This window comes from Cupressus sempervirens, chromosome 10 (assembly GCF_028749045.1).
Source record: "Cupressus sempervirens isolate cs-2001-9-10 chromosome 10, ASM2874904v1, whole genome shotgun sequence".
NCBI classification, from domain to species: domain Eukaryota; kingdom Viridiplantae; phylum Streptophyta; class Pinopsida; order Cupressales; family Cupressaceae; genus Cupressus; species Cupressus sempervirens.
This window is the reverse complement of record NC_143127.1, coordinates 168,089,009-168,103,493: the sequence shown is the minus strand read 5'-3', so window position 1 is coordinate 168,103,493 and position 14,485 is coordinate 168,089,009.

Here is a 14,485-nt window from a genome sequence, read left to right as displayed (position 1 = left end):
AAACTATTAATAAATAATAAATAGTCTAAATAGATATCGAATAATCTGATTAGAGTTAATCTAGAGGAGATTATTTAACGATTGAAGTCTTGTAAAGACATTAGTTTTTGGGTTATAAATGATTAATGAGTTGTCAATATAATTAAATGCGATAGAGATTTGACTAGGAAATGATTATCATTAATACGAAATCGTTAAGAAAGATGAATGTAGTCATTATGGATAAGATTTCAAAAAATAACTTGTTAATATTATTATTATTAAAATATTAATATTTGAGTATTGGAATGAGGTTGACGTTGACGTACAAACTATTGTCAGTCAACTAATACTCATTGAGTTGATGGTTTGAAATTATTTATTAAATCAATTAATTAAAGTTAATTGGATTTAATACTTAAGTTATGTAATGGAGACTTAATTGATATAAATCTTGTAGCGAGATTGTAAAATTATCCATATTGAAGTTGATAAGTCTTATTCTAATAACTTGAATAATGACTTAGATATTGTAATGGTTATTAGTGACAACTTAATAATGATTATAATTAAGAGGCTTAAGTGTTAGAGAAACTTAATTGAGTTTTAACCATTAAAATGTTAATGGATTATGGAATTGTGCACCTAAGCTAATTAGTGGATTAGATTGATCATTTTAATTAAGTTATAATCTTCTTAATTGAAGATTGATAATTGGTTCTTTTATAAATGAATAATGAACTTTGATTTATGTTAAAAGTTGAAGTAACATTAAAGAAGAGTTAATTAATTAAAATATGGATCATGGTTAAATATAAAAGACAATTTAATTAAAGGTCAATGATGATCAGTTCAGGGAATATTTATCTTAGAAAGCAATTCTTAATAATGGAAGGATAATGTTATCGGGGGAACAAATGGGTTGACTTGTAGGTCAAATGATGAAACTTAGACATTTGAAGTATACTTGAAAATGGAAACTGAAACCTCTACACTTGAAAATGGAAAATGAAACTCTACACTTAACTCGACTATGAGATTATAGCAAAACCAAAACATGTGTTTGCATCGTGTATTCTATATGTTTCTTATTTTGGGTTATTTTGGGTTGACTAGTGTTGACCAGTCCTAGGTTGTTACCAGAGGCTCTGGGGATATGAGATGTGTTGGCATGTTGATTTTATTTGGTCTCGATCTTTATAAGCCCAACCATGGTTATGTGATCATATGCTCTATGAAATGTTTGTTATTGTTCATCAGTCTTCATGTGTGAAGCTGAGATGTATGTGTATGAGATACTTGAGCTAATCATTTTTGAGTCATCGATCAGTTATCCTTGGATTATTTTCTAGTCGCCATGATGGGACTGAAATGTGGATTTATTCTTAATGATGTCATGTTGTGACATGTTTGACTCAACCATTTTTGGAGTCTTCGATCAGTATGATTTTGAGATATTCTTGGTTGCTTGTTGAGAACCAATGGATGTGATGATATATTTTGGTTATTGAGAACCAATGGATACTTATGATTATCAGTGATGCCTTCAGTTGCCAATAGAGAATTGTTGTGGTCATGATTTTCTATGGATGTTGCTCATGGAGATTTGATGCTTTTATGCATATTTGATGATTTTATCATGGAGATTTTGATGATTCTTATTATGGATATTTGATGATTCTTATTGTGGATATTTGATGATTCTTTTTATGGATTATCTTTTGGATTTCTTTACAGTCGCTTGTACAGGACTGTGGTGATTTATGATCCATGAGCATTAGGGTAGGTAATCTACTTGTAGTGTCGGGAAGTGGCTTGCAATGGGGGCCGGGGCCCTAAGTGGCTGCCAGGGTAACTCATTGTAAGTTTGGATAATAAGTGATAACATTTACACACTAAATGGGGATTAAATGAACCTAAAAAGATAATTGTTTTGGATGTTCTCTCCCATGCCTTGAGCGCTTGTACAGGCTAGGATGGGAGTAGTGAGACGCATGGTTGTGACCTTGCATTCCATAGTATGCCTCGTCAGTATGAGAGGATACTAGTGGCCGCATGAGATCTGTATGGATCCATGGAGTTTAGCTAACTGCCAGGGTAACTTGTACGAGATAAATGCGATGACACTTTCCCGCTTGCAGAGTAGGTTTCCTACATGTCATTGTTGTGCCTTTGGGAATTAGATGTCGATTTTGTGTGTGATGGAACTTTTGAGTTAGTATACTTTTAGGATTCCTGGACTTTAGAGATTTGTGCTATGTGATTTTGATATCCTGTTTGGGACTTGAGATTATCTCCTCAGCACGGTGGGAGTGGACCACTTAGGTTCCACGCAGTCGGGTGGTAGTGTTTTATCACTCTTATCATTTGAGATCCATTGAGACACCGTGGCTGGAGTATTCTTGGTTGGTATTTATCTTCATTCTATTCTTGGAGCATTATGATAGATGATATACCCTATGATGGTTGTATTCACTAGTATGTTTCTTACATTGATGATTTGCATATGTTAGTTGATATATTATGCTTTGCTTTGCATGTTAGTAGGATGTTTTAGGAGTGGCATTCCTACTATGTTAATAGCCGATGATCTCTTTGGTGCTTTGGAATGTTACGCACGGAGGGATGGCTAGGATCCACGATGGTCTAATGATGCTATTTACAGTTGGGAGGAACTGTGCATTTAGTTAGTTATGTTTGTGATATATGGTTATCTTTTATGATGGATGTTTATATCTTTATGATGATGATGTATCATGTATGATTATGGTTTCATTGTGTTATTGCATCAAGAATTAATATTGGATGATGATGTACTTTATTTACATGGATGTTTATTCTTTTAAGCTTTTCATACCTTGTAACATGTATGGTGGATGATTGAGCAATCTAAAATGTACACTTGTATATTGTAAACAATATACATTGGATGTATCCTTGTTATTTCATTGTTAAGGATGTAATGTTAGATGAATAAGTTATGGTTAGAAGTAATTCAACGTTAAGGGATCTTTAAGAATGTAACTGTTATGTTATGTTATATTTACTTTCAGTTGGATGTTACTATTGCTTCCGCAAGTGTTGTGAATGGTTTATCTTTCATGTTTAAAAAAAAAAATTGTTTGGTAAACTTAGTGTAATTCTTTGGATCCCTTGGCGGGGCATTACAATGAAGGAAACACCGTTGAGGCTGGAAAACCAAGAATTGTAAGTTCCCCAAGTGTGACCTTGATGTTATTGATATGTTAGAGTATGAATGTATGTGTGCTCAAGTGTGCTTGAAGCCTTCAATGGATAAGAGTTTTCAAATGAGTGAAATATGGTGTATGGGGTGAGTGAGGATTCCTACATGGCAAGGGTGTGGTTCAGTGATTTGTTCTCCAAATGGACATTATAAGTTTGCATGGAAGTTGAATATAAATTTGGGTTAGTTTTGGGTTTTGGGTTTTGGGATTTATTTATTAAATATTTTATTTATAAATGGGGATGTGGGATTAAATTAAATAGATTTTTGCATTTATCTAATTTAATAGAGGAATAAGGATTTAATTAATAAATTGATTTGGGGTTCTCATTTGATTTTATCAATTAGACTATAGTTAATTAAATGAGTTAATTAACTAGAAGATGACAATTAATTAATTAAATATAAAATATATAATCAATAATATCCTAGAAGATGACTAAATAAGATTACTTAGCGATGTAATCAAATTTTGGTGTCTACATTTTGCCTCTCTTTGATATAGTGCTAGGACAACACTATTTCAAAGAAGTTCAAACATAGACAACACGAAGAAGATTTTTTTAAAGCAATAGAGTTGCCCCAGTCTTAAGTAGAAGAGGAGAGACTAGATCGTGTGATGCCCACTCAAGAAGGCAGTGGGGAGAGAAGATGAAACTTGACGACTACTGGAAAAGGTACAATAAGTCGAGGTGAGTAGGAAGATACAAGCGAACTGAGAAAGTGTTGAAATTGTAATTAAATTGCAAAAATAATAGGATTGGAGGAAAGGGGGGTTGTTGGAGTGTTAGACAGGGAAGTAGGGCACTACTGGGGGCCTATAAGAGGGTCTAGGAGGGCCAGAAAGGATTATCTACTCTCATATTAACGATGACATATTGTGATTTTTTAACTCTAAGTTGGAGGACATGATGACTATGTAGGGATGACTAGAGCAATGAGTGGATGTGGTATGATGAGTGAGGGCACAACGAACACTAGACCAATCGATAGGTGCTAAAAACCTTTCTGTATGATTTTTTATTTTCATGTTATAGCATTCCCAAAATTTTGAAACAACATTCTTGTAGACATGGGTCCAATGGGATCGCACTAGGAATTGGTGGGATTGCGATCCTGCAAAATAGCCGAGGATAAGGGTTAAAATTGAGGGTGGAAGCCATTTTTGCAGGAAAGCAAATTTGACTCACAATTGTAGTGAGAACATGAACTTGCTTGGTAGGTTTTGTAGGAAAGTGAACTTGGACACAAGAAAACATTCCTATTAGCAAGAACACAATTTATAGGGAAGAGTGGTTTAGGGAGAGTCAACATAAGAATGATTTTAGCAGTGATGGGGTGAGAAAAGGTTTAGGTGTCATCCCACTAAAATATTAGGCAATGTGAACACTAGGGTAAAGATGGATTACAGGAACGCAAACCTGTGTGTGGGTAAAGGCTAAGTTGTTGATTGGTTGGGTAAAGGGAGGATGATGAAACATAGGTCGAGGGATTTTTAAGAGGAACAAAGAACTGACATTAGTGATTATTTGCTAGATGCAGTGGTCACTAGATGCATTGGTGTTGCAAGAGCGACATGTGGCGGTGCTACGTGCTGGGGAGCAGTTCACACTAACAGATTAAGCGAGGATTGACACCATTGGGTTGTGATACCTCATACTCACATGTATATGGTGATGGTGATAGCATTGCGCAAGCACTGACATAGTAAGACCAATACATTTCATTTGTCAATAGACGAGATGATCGTGATGCTAAAGGATGTATATAGGATCTTCTGGCTACCAGTACAGGGCACACTAGTGATGGCAACAAGGGAGGTCACAAGAGAGAAGGTTGTGCGACAACTCGTGGGGCCCAAAGTTTAGTTCTAGATCTGGAGGGGCCAGTTTGCCTTAGATCAATACTTGGATCAAGTAATAGCTGAGTGATAGATATATTTTTGTGTGTGGGCTAGTGTTGAAGTATATTGCCCCAACGGGTGGTACAGGTGTGACACTGTCACTGATATCGATGATCATTTAGATCATGGATGATGGAGTCCCAATGACATGGGGCTCATTGATGTTGGTGGAGCTATATCAGAACCTTAATTAGATAGTGCATCAGGGAGGACACCATTAGGGGAGGAGCATGGGCTTTCTGACCCTTCTTCAGGTATGGGCGTGGGAGCATATTGCAACATTTAGGCTGATTGGGCCAAGAGATAAGCAGTTGGAGGAGCTTGTGGTATACAGTTGGGGTGATCCTCTTACATACTACCATACAAAGGAGGTAGACTATTGCCGAGTCCAGTTGGATGAGATACATGTAGTGACATGGAGGTCATACATGGGTATTGGGCCATGGGTAGAGGAGAGGTAACAACTGCCTTACACTATATCACCATGCTTTATTTTTGGGTGGTGGGATTACATAGTCGAGCAGTATTAGCCAGATAAGGCATTGCGACAGTTTAGATGGCCATAGGTCATACCAAGGGACACAATCTGGTACCATTGAGTGACCAGAGAGTCTGTGACACTGTTTGGGCTACCTCTATAGAGTGAGGGTTTTTTTCAGGCATGGTAGGACATGGCACCCCAAGATTGGGACTAGTTTGGTGGAGTGGAATATGTTGGGTCTACTTAGGATTATAGGGACTAGTTCTAGTGTCTAAGGCTAATTGGTAGGGCACAGGTGACCAGAGTGGCAGTGGTGGCAGGGGAGATCACCCCAACGATGAGGAGGGGGAGGTATGAAGCGAGGAGATTGAGACAATGATAGAGGGAGGAGGAGGAGGAGGAGGAGGATCATCACCAAAAGAAGAGGATGATGAAGGGTTGGTGGCAAGGTATGTGTCACTTTAGTAGGCACATGACACTATGAGCCAGTTGTTGCGAGATGTAACTATAGAGCTATGAAATATAGTATTCTAAGAACATCAAATATAATTTAACATTCACAACTAAATAACAAGTAGTACATACAAGAAGATGAAGGAAACACTATGGATGAAGGTGAACCGAGAATGGTAAGCTCCTTGAGTGTAACCTTGATAACTTTGATATGTCTAGTGATTGAGGGATGTGTGCTTATATGTGCTCAAGCTTTAAGTGGTAGGTTTTGTGGTCAAGCATGGAGATGGGTGAAGGATTCAACAATGGCAGTGTGTATGAATTTTGACATGGTAATGATATAAATGGCTATGTTGTGGTGGTTAATGGGACATTATAAGTTTGCATGAAAGTTTGATGATTTGTGAGAAGAGAAGGGCTCAATTTATAGGCTAAGGGGTGGTAGATGGAGGGTCAAGATGTGACGATGGAAAAAGGGCGAGGAAGGGTTAGGATGCAAGGAAGGGGGTGTGCTTCTTTAAAGCTCTAGCCTTGTAACAAGTGTCACAAGGGGATTGGATGGTCAAAGTGGAGGGTCAAAGGGGGTAATGAGGGAGGAGGAGCATGGAAGAGGGATGTAAGAGGCATTTAAGGGCATTTATGACATGCAAGAGCCATTAATGCTTTTAGATAGGAATGTAAGAGGGTGAGGAAAGACTTTTGACTTTGGTTTGGGTCAGAAAGTCTTAACCCACACTTAAAGTTGTGCACATGTTTAGGAGGGGGATTAGGCTTGGGTTAGGATGAGATTAGGAGGCAACTGGGTTGGGGCTTAATGAGGTAGGTTAATTAGCTGGCTAAGTGGGGTTAGCATGGGTGAATGGGTTGGATTAGGGTAATGATAGGGTTTAGGGATGGTTAGCAGTTTAGGATTGATTTGTTAAATGCTATATTTAATAAAGGGAGGATGTGAGATTAAATTAAATAGATTTATTTATTTATTTAATTTAATAGAGAAATGGGGTTTTAATTGATAAATTGATTTTGGATTGTCATTTGATTTTATTAATTGGACTATAATTAATTAATTAACTAGGAGATGATGATTAATTAATTAAGTATAAAATATTTAATCAATAATGTCCTAGAAGATGACTAAATAAGATTACCTAGTGATGTAATCAGATTTATGTGTCTAAATTTTGTCTCTCTTTGACATAGTGTTAGGACAACACTATTTCAAAGAAGTTCAAATATAAAAAATGCGAAGAAGATTTTTAAGGCAACATGGTTGCCCCAGTCTCGAGTAGAAGAGGAGAGCATGAATTGTGTGATTCCCCCTCAAGAAGGTGATAGGGAGAGAAAACAAGGTGCAATGACTTCTTGAAAAGGTGCAACAAGCCATGGTGACTAAGAGGATACAACAAGACAAAAAAGGTGTTAAAATTGCAATTAAATTGCAAAAAAAATAGGGCTAGAGAAAAAGGGGCTCATTGGAGGGGTCATAGAGAGAAATAGGGCACCATAGGGGGCCTATAAGAGGGTCTAAGAGAGGGCTATTTGCTCTCATACCTATGGTGATATTTTTCCCTTTCAAGCTCTAACTTGGAGGACATGATGGTTGTGTAGGGATGACCAGAGCATCAGGAAGATGTGGTATGACAAGTACGGGCATGACGGACACCAGACTGATTAGTAGGCGCTAAAACCTTTCCCTTTTGATTTTTGTATTTAGTTTTAAGGTTTCCCAAAATTTTGAAAATGCGTTCCCATAGGCATAGGTTCGACGAGATCATAGTAGGGATTAGTAGAAAAGTGATCCCACAAAAAAGTCAAGGGGATGGGTTAAAAAAGGTAGTAGGAAGTCATTTTTCGTGGGAAAGCAAATTTGGATCACAGTTGTCACAAGAATGTGATCCTAGCTATTGTAGAAGCCTCTTCTACAATGACATTACCTTGAAACCATGAAAAGGATGTTGAAGTGGTTCCCAACCTTGAAACACTCTTATGAGAAATGGCAAAGCAACTGTAGATGCAATACATGACAAATTGCACAACTTTTAGTCTTTATATATACATAGAGATCTTTTTTAAGGTGCTTATTACATATTGGCACAATAGAAAAATTTATCCAACTACATACATATTCCATATTCAAAATAATAAAATATTAAAACTCACTCAACCCATTCTAAGTGACTTAGCTCAAGATCCTACACAAAAATATGCAGACTAGGAAAAATGGGCAGAGTTCACAAGAAATTTTACAAAAAACATAACATAACAGATTTTTTTAGAAAGAAACAAGCCATAACCTAGCTAAATTGGTCTAGTTACTAATTAGCTAGGTTGATTACAAATTCTTGTAGAATTTTCATCATATTAGGTACAATAAAATGAATAATCAGTTGTTCCCAGCTAGCAGGATCAAATACAAATTTTCAAGGTGATAAAATTACATATGCAGATGCATCAATTGCATGCCAGGTATGAAGTGCATTCCCCAACTTTTAACAAATGGTTGGATATAAAGACTCCATATGTTGGCCCAATAATGGAAGCCAAGGATATAACCATACATGTATTGGCATAGTCTCCTTGTGAGGATCCCAAGTATCTATTGCTACTGTTAATTTAGGCATCACTATATGATCTAGAATGTTATGAAGTACTGAATCTGGTAGTAACTTCTCCCATGTCTCCAAAAAATGTAGCATCAGGAGATGACATCAATTGATATTCAGGGGATTATTGTATGATTTTTTCTAAATAAAATGTGATATAAAGTATAACTAGTATGATATGGAATGTATAAATATAAAATGGTTTGATTAGAACTTACAATAGAATTTTCTTTGGTATCATAATTTGTTTTATGTGAATAAGCTAATCATTTCTATTATTTTGTTTTCTCACCTATTCAATATGCAATTGAACATAAATCTTATGGTTAAACTTACATGGAGATTTAGAATTATATGCTCTTTAGCACTACTTTGGTTTAATGATATAGTTTCTTCAGTCATCTACGTTTATTTTATACTGTAAAAATCTAATTCCTGGTTATATTGTAAACTTTCCTATTTATTTATTAAGGATATGTTTCTCTAGCCATCTACTATTATTTTATGATGATATTATGAAGTTCCATTTCCTGGTTATATTTCAAACTTTCTTGATTATTATTTTAGGATTCATCAGTTTCCATTGAATGATTATTCCAAGGAAGCCCTCTGTTTCAGTTTAATCATAATGATTACTTTCTAATAACTTTTAAGATCTAGGCTCCACTAATAATATGATACTCTTATGTCTTGAATAGACCAAGGTATACCATATACACTAGATCTTTTTATTGTGTAACAAGGGCCTTATACAAATGTGTCAAGTTCTAAATGAATATGGCAGTTTTGAGTGTTTGTATTTTCTGTTTGGTATTTCTATATATCAAGGTTTTTTTGATGCCAATTTCTTCATTTCCATGGTTGTAATATGAAATCCTATTACCTTGTTAATTTTTGTGAATGTTCCCATTTCAAGTATTTTAGGATACCTTGGTTTCTATTAAATATTAATTGATGTCATCCCCTGATTAGGTTTAATTGTCATATTGAAATAGCTTACATTGAAGATCATTGGATTAACAAAAATTTTTACTATAAGGTAAAGGCCTATAAAGATCAGTGGATTTGATAGTAAATAGGTTATAACTTATTCCAGAGTTGTTTGAGGAGGATGGAAGCTATTTCTAAGGTGATCGTGACACAACAAGAAAGAATGTAATTCTTGCTATAGATTGGTCGAACAAAGATGAAGTTTTGACACAATAATAATTCATGTTTAACACCATTCACCTACACATGGATAAAATAATATATGGCTAAGTTGAAGGAAAAAAGAATTCCATTGAATTAAGAACTAATGAAAGATGTAGAAGAACCAAATGAGGAATCATGTGAACAACTCCCTCAATGTTCAAGAAAACAAGAAGAAGAATGGAGGGAGTGCCAAGGAGTTACAACCAAGAGGAATGAAGAGGAAGGGGATAGAGGACAAGGGGCCACCTCAAAAGAAACAAAGGTCAAAAGGCAAGATGACTTCACACTTTGTGACTGAATTAGAAACAATAAGAAGTTCAAGTTCAGGGTACTCACCCTTATGTCCAAGTAAGAAAGAGATATATTCGCCCTCTAATGAAAGTCAAGAACAACATATTGAGAGAGATTTTGTGGTCAATATTGAGGACCTTTCAAATGATGATCAAATAGGGCCCTAAGGTGTAGATGTCTTGGACATTAATTTGAGCACCCAAGATCACGATTAAGGAATTCAAAATCATGAGGATGGACTAGGTGAGATCACCTCCCTAACATGCAAAATTGCACAACTTGTAGTCCTCCCAATATTTGGACTATAAATTCTCAAAGACACTTGTAAGTGATTCCAATGCCATAGTACCCACCACAACACTTTCCTAGATTCTATCTAGTGCTCCCATAATATCCTCGATGTTGCCTAGTTGTTGTTTCTATCGTGGATTCTCTCTCTGAAGCTGCTCCTTTCCTTCAAGTATATTGCCACAAACTCTCTCTTGTGCCTTAAATTTTGATCAAAATTATGAATATATGCCTCTACCATATCTAAAATTAACTTCACATTGTGTTGTAACTCTAGCATAAATATTTGATCCTCGATAGCCTTCATCTCAGCATTCAAGTTTTCAAGATTGGTCAACACCCTCACTTGTAGACCTCTCATGTCAAGCACTGTCTGTACTGTTTCAACACCGTGTTCTTGCTTCTAAGCTAATAGTTCTTCAAGTGCATTTTCTTGTAAAACATTAATTTTGTTGAACAATTGTAAATTCTTAGAAAATGCATTCTTGTTTTCTATTACCATTGACAAGCTTCCCTTTAACAAAATCAAAATGAAGAGGCATAAATACACCAAAATTTTCTTTCAAAACCATATGTGCAAATATAAACATTAAATACAACATATCCAATATTTTTGCAGATATACACATTAATTACACCAAATTTTCTTTCAAAACCATATGTGCAGATATAATCATTAAGTACAACATCTCTAATATCTTTGCATATATACACATTAAGTACACCAAATTTTTCTTTCAGAACCATATGTGCAGATATAAACATTATGTACAAGATGTTCAATATTTTTGCAAATATACACATTAATTACACCAATTTTTTTCTTTCAAAACCATATGTACAGTTATAAACATTTAGTACAACACGTCCAATATTTTTGCAAATATACACATTAATTACACCAAAATTTTCTTTCAAAATAATATGTGCAGATATAAATGTTAAGTACAACCAACTCAGTAAGGGTACAAGAATAAGTTATTCCCATGAAGAAGGATCATGTTAGATAATACAAGGGAATTTGATCAAAATAGGGAGACAATCGCTAGATTGCTGCCTAACTTTGAAAGAGAAGGTGATGATAAATGTTATTGTCCTTGCAAGAGTTGTAATGACTTAAAGACAAGAAGAATCAAAACCAAAACTGTGAAGAGACATTGTAGGGAGAATGGTCATACTGAAGGGGGATTTTATTATCATCCATTGGTGATTTGTTTGTTATATTATTTTTGTAATTAATATACATATGAACCACAAAATGAGGGTTTGATTATCATCATTTTTATATAGGTCAATCTCCCTAGGGTAGTATGTAATATGGACCAACACATCTCGAAGGAACATGGAGGTGTGAATATGGAGGAACATGGATTTGTGAGTATTGAAGGAGAAGATCATGATCCCATGGAAGATGATGATCATGCACTTGAAACACACATTTGAAGATGATGGTACAAATGCATTGGTCCATGACACATTTGGTACTGGTGTTGTTGCTCCTATTGATGATGATAATTATCATGAGGATGACATTGAGATCATCCATGATATACCTCTACTTGAGAAGGAAAATATGACCCTTTATGAAGGATCCTAATAAACTCTTCTCTCTGTTGTATTGTTGTTGGTGAATTTGAAGGTTATGAATGATTTGGCCAACATAACAATGTCACATATGCTAAGGATTGTGATATATGTCATTATAGTCTATAAAAGGTGAAATATGTACCATTAATATTGTTTATATTAACAACTTATATTTTTTGTTGTAGATTTATAGGTGACTATTTGTCACCACCATCAAATGTTCTTCCTCACTCATACCAAGAATTATGTGCCACTATGAAACATATTGGAATGGAGTATTAAGCAATAGATACTTGTATCATGTAATTTATCATAAAGAACACAAAAATACAACAAAATGGCTTGAATGCCATACAAATAGATATCAAGATGATCAAGTGACAAAAAAAGTGCCTCGCAAGGTTCTTTGTTACATCCCCATTATTCCATGTCTTGAACGATTATTTAGGTGTAGTAGCTTGGCACAATTTATGGATTAACATGCACACAATAGAAGTCAAGATGACATTATTCAAATACCAGTGGATGGTTCAACATTTATGGACATAGAGGAAAAGTGGCGAAACTTTAAAGAAGAACCTCAAAATCTCAGGCTTTCTCTAGCAATTGATGGTGTCAATCCATTTGGAGAGATGAGATCTGTTTAGTCGGTGTGGCCTATTTTTGTTATCAACAATAACCTTCCGATATGGATGTCAATAAAGTGGGAGCACATCATGTTAGCAAATGATTATTCTAGGTATTTTTTTAATTTATTGTAATCTACATGTAATTATAAGTCTTGGAGTGAAATGACCACAATAATTATCGGATGTTGTTCATTCAACTAGGTAAGTACCAAGTAAAAGATATGAATGTATATATTACACCTCTTATCGATGAGTTGCTGGTGTTATGGAATGTTTTCACTATGTATGATATCTCTAGACCAATTGGACCAAAAAAATTCAATTTCATGCAATGCTTGTGTGGACAATTCATAATACCCTAGGGTTGACACATTTTTGTGGTATGTTATGCTGAAATCTAGTTGTGCACAATAATATTGATTCCAAAAATAAACATAATTAATCCAATTGTATCATTATCTTGTGGGTCTTTAAACAAAGAGAAAATTTTCATGTCCAACGTGTGGTCCAAAGATGAAATCTTGTCATTCCAAAAGTTTAAGAAAGTAAGTGTTTGATGAGAATAGGCTCTTCCTCCACATAAATCATAAGTTTTGAAGTGCCAAAAAACATCTTTTCAATGGGAAAGAAGAGACTACACCAAAGCCATAAAGAATGACACCTCACCTATGACATTTGGAATATAATAGAATTTGAGGTAATATCATTCTACCTAATGGTTTATGTTTGGAAATTATATATTTTGATTGTATTATGTTGGCTAATTATGTAATGAACTAAACTATTGATCAACCAAATTCATGGCAAACCAAATTCAAACTTTTTCACTAATGTTGGCATTGATGGCAAACCAAATTGATCAACCATCAGACTAAAATATTTAACCAAATGCTAACTAGGTTAAAACAGTAAGTCAAATGCCAAAAATTAAATTGTGTCTCACATCTCGTTCTACTATTCTGATTGCTTCATTTTTGCTTCTCCCTCTTAGCTGTTGTATCTTCTTCATTTATTTTCTCCCTCTGTATGCATTGCTCATATTATTTCTTGTTCAGCTTCTTCATCTTCTCCTATCAACTATTGATCATTTCTATCCACTTCTCTCTCTATCTTCATTTGATCAGTTTCTACACTTTCTCCCTTTTGTTGTTGATCAGTTTTAGCTTTACTTCTCCCTCTTTGACAACAATGCCAAAGACGTACTATTTTAGCATCTTTAATATGCAAGTGTAGCATTTGCAAGTTCATTCAATTTCTCCCTCTGTCACCTTGCTTGTGACTAATTTCTAACTTTTACACTTTGATTACTTTGGGCATGAATCCTAAAGTAAACATCCTTTGCATCAATGTGTAAAATCTTCAACAATCAACTCATTTGATGTAGGGCAGTCTTGCTTTTGCTTCAAGTAGCCTTGGTTAGGGGTATCACCCCTAACTTACCTCTAAGATACTCAAAAGCATCTTTAGGTAGTGCTTTTGTGAAGATGTCAGCAATTTGTTCCTTTGAGCTAACATATTCCATCTTCACTTTTTTGTCTTCCACCAATTCTCATACATAGTGATACTTGATTGCAATATGTTTGGTTTTAGCATGCATTACGAAATTCTTTGATATGTTGATAGCACTTGTATTATCACAGTAAAGTATCACAGGCTCATTCACCTCTTTCTTCATACCTTGCAACAAGTATTTGATCCATACAATATTGGTGCAATTAATAGCAGCTGCAACATATTCAGCTTCAGCAGTGGACTATGAGGTACAACTTTGCTTTTTGTTGGTCCATGTAATCAATCTTTTCCCCAAGAAAAGTGCTCATCCACAAGTGCTTT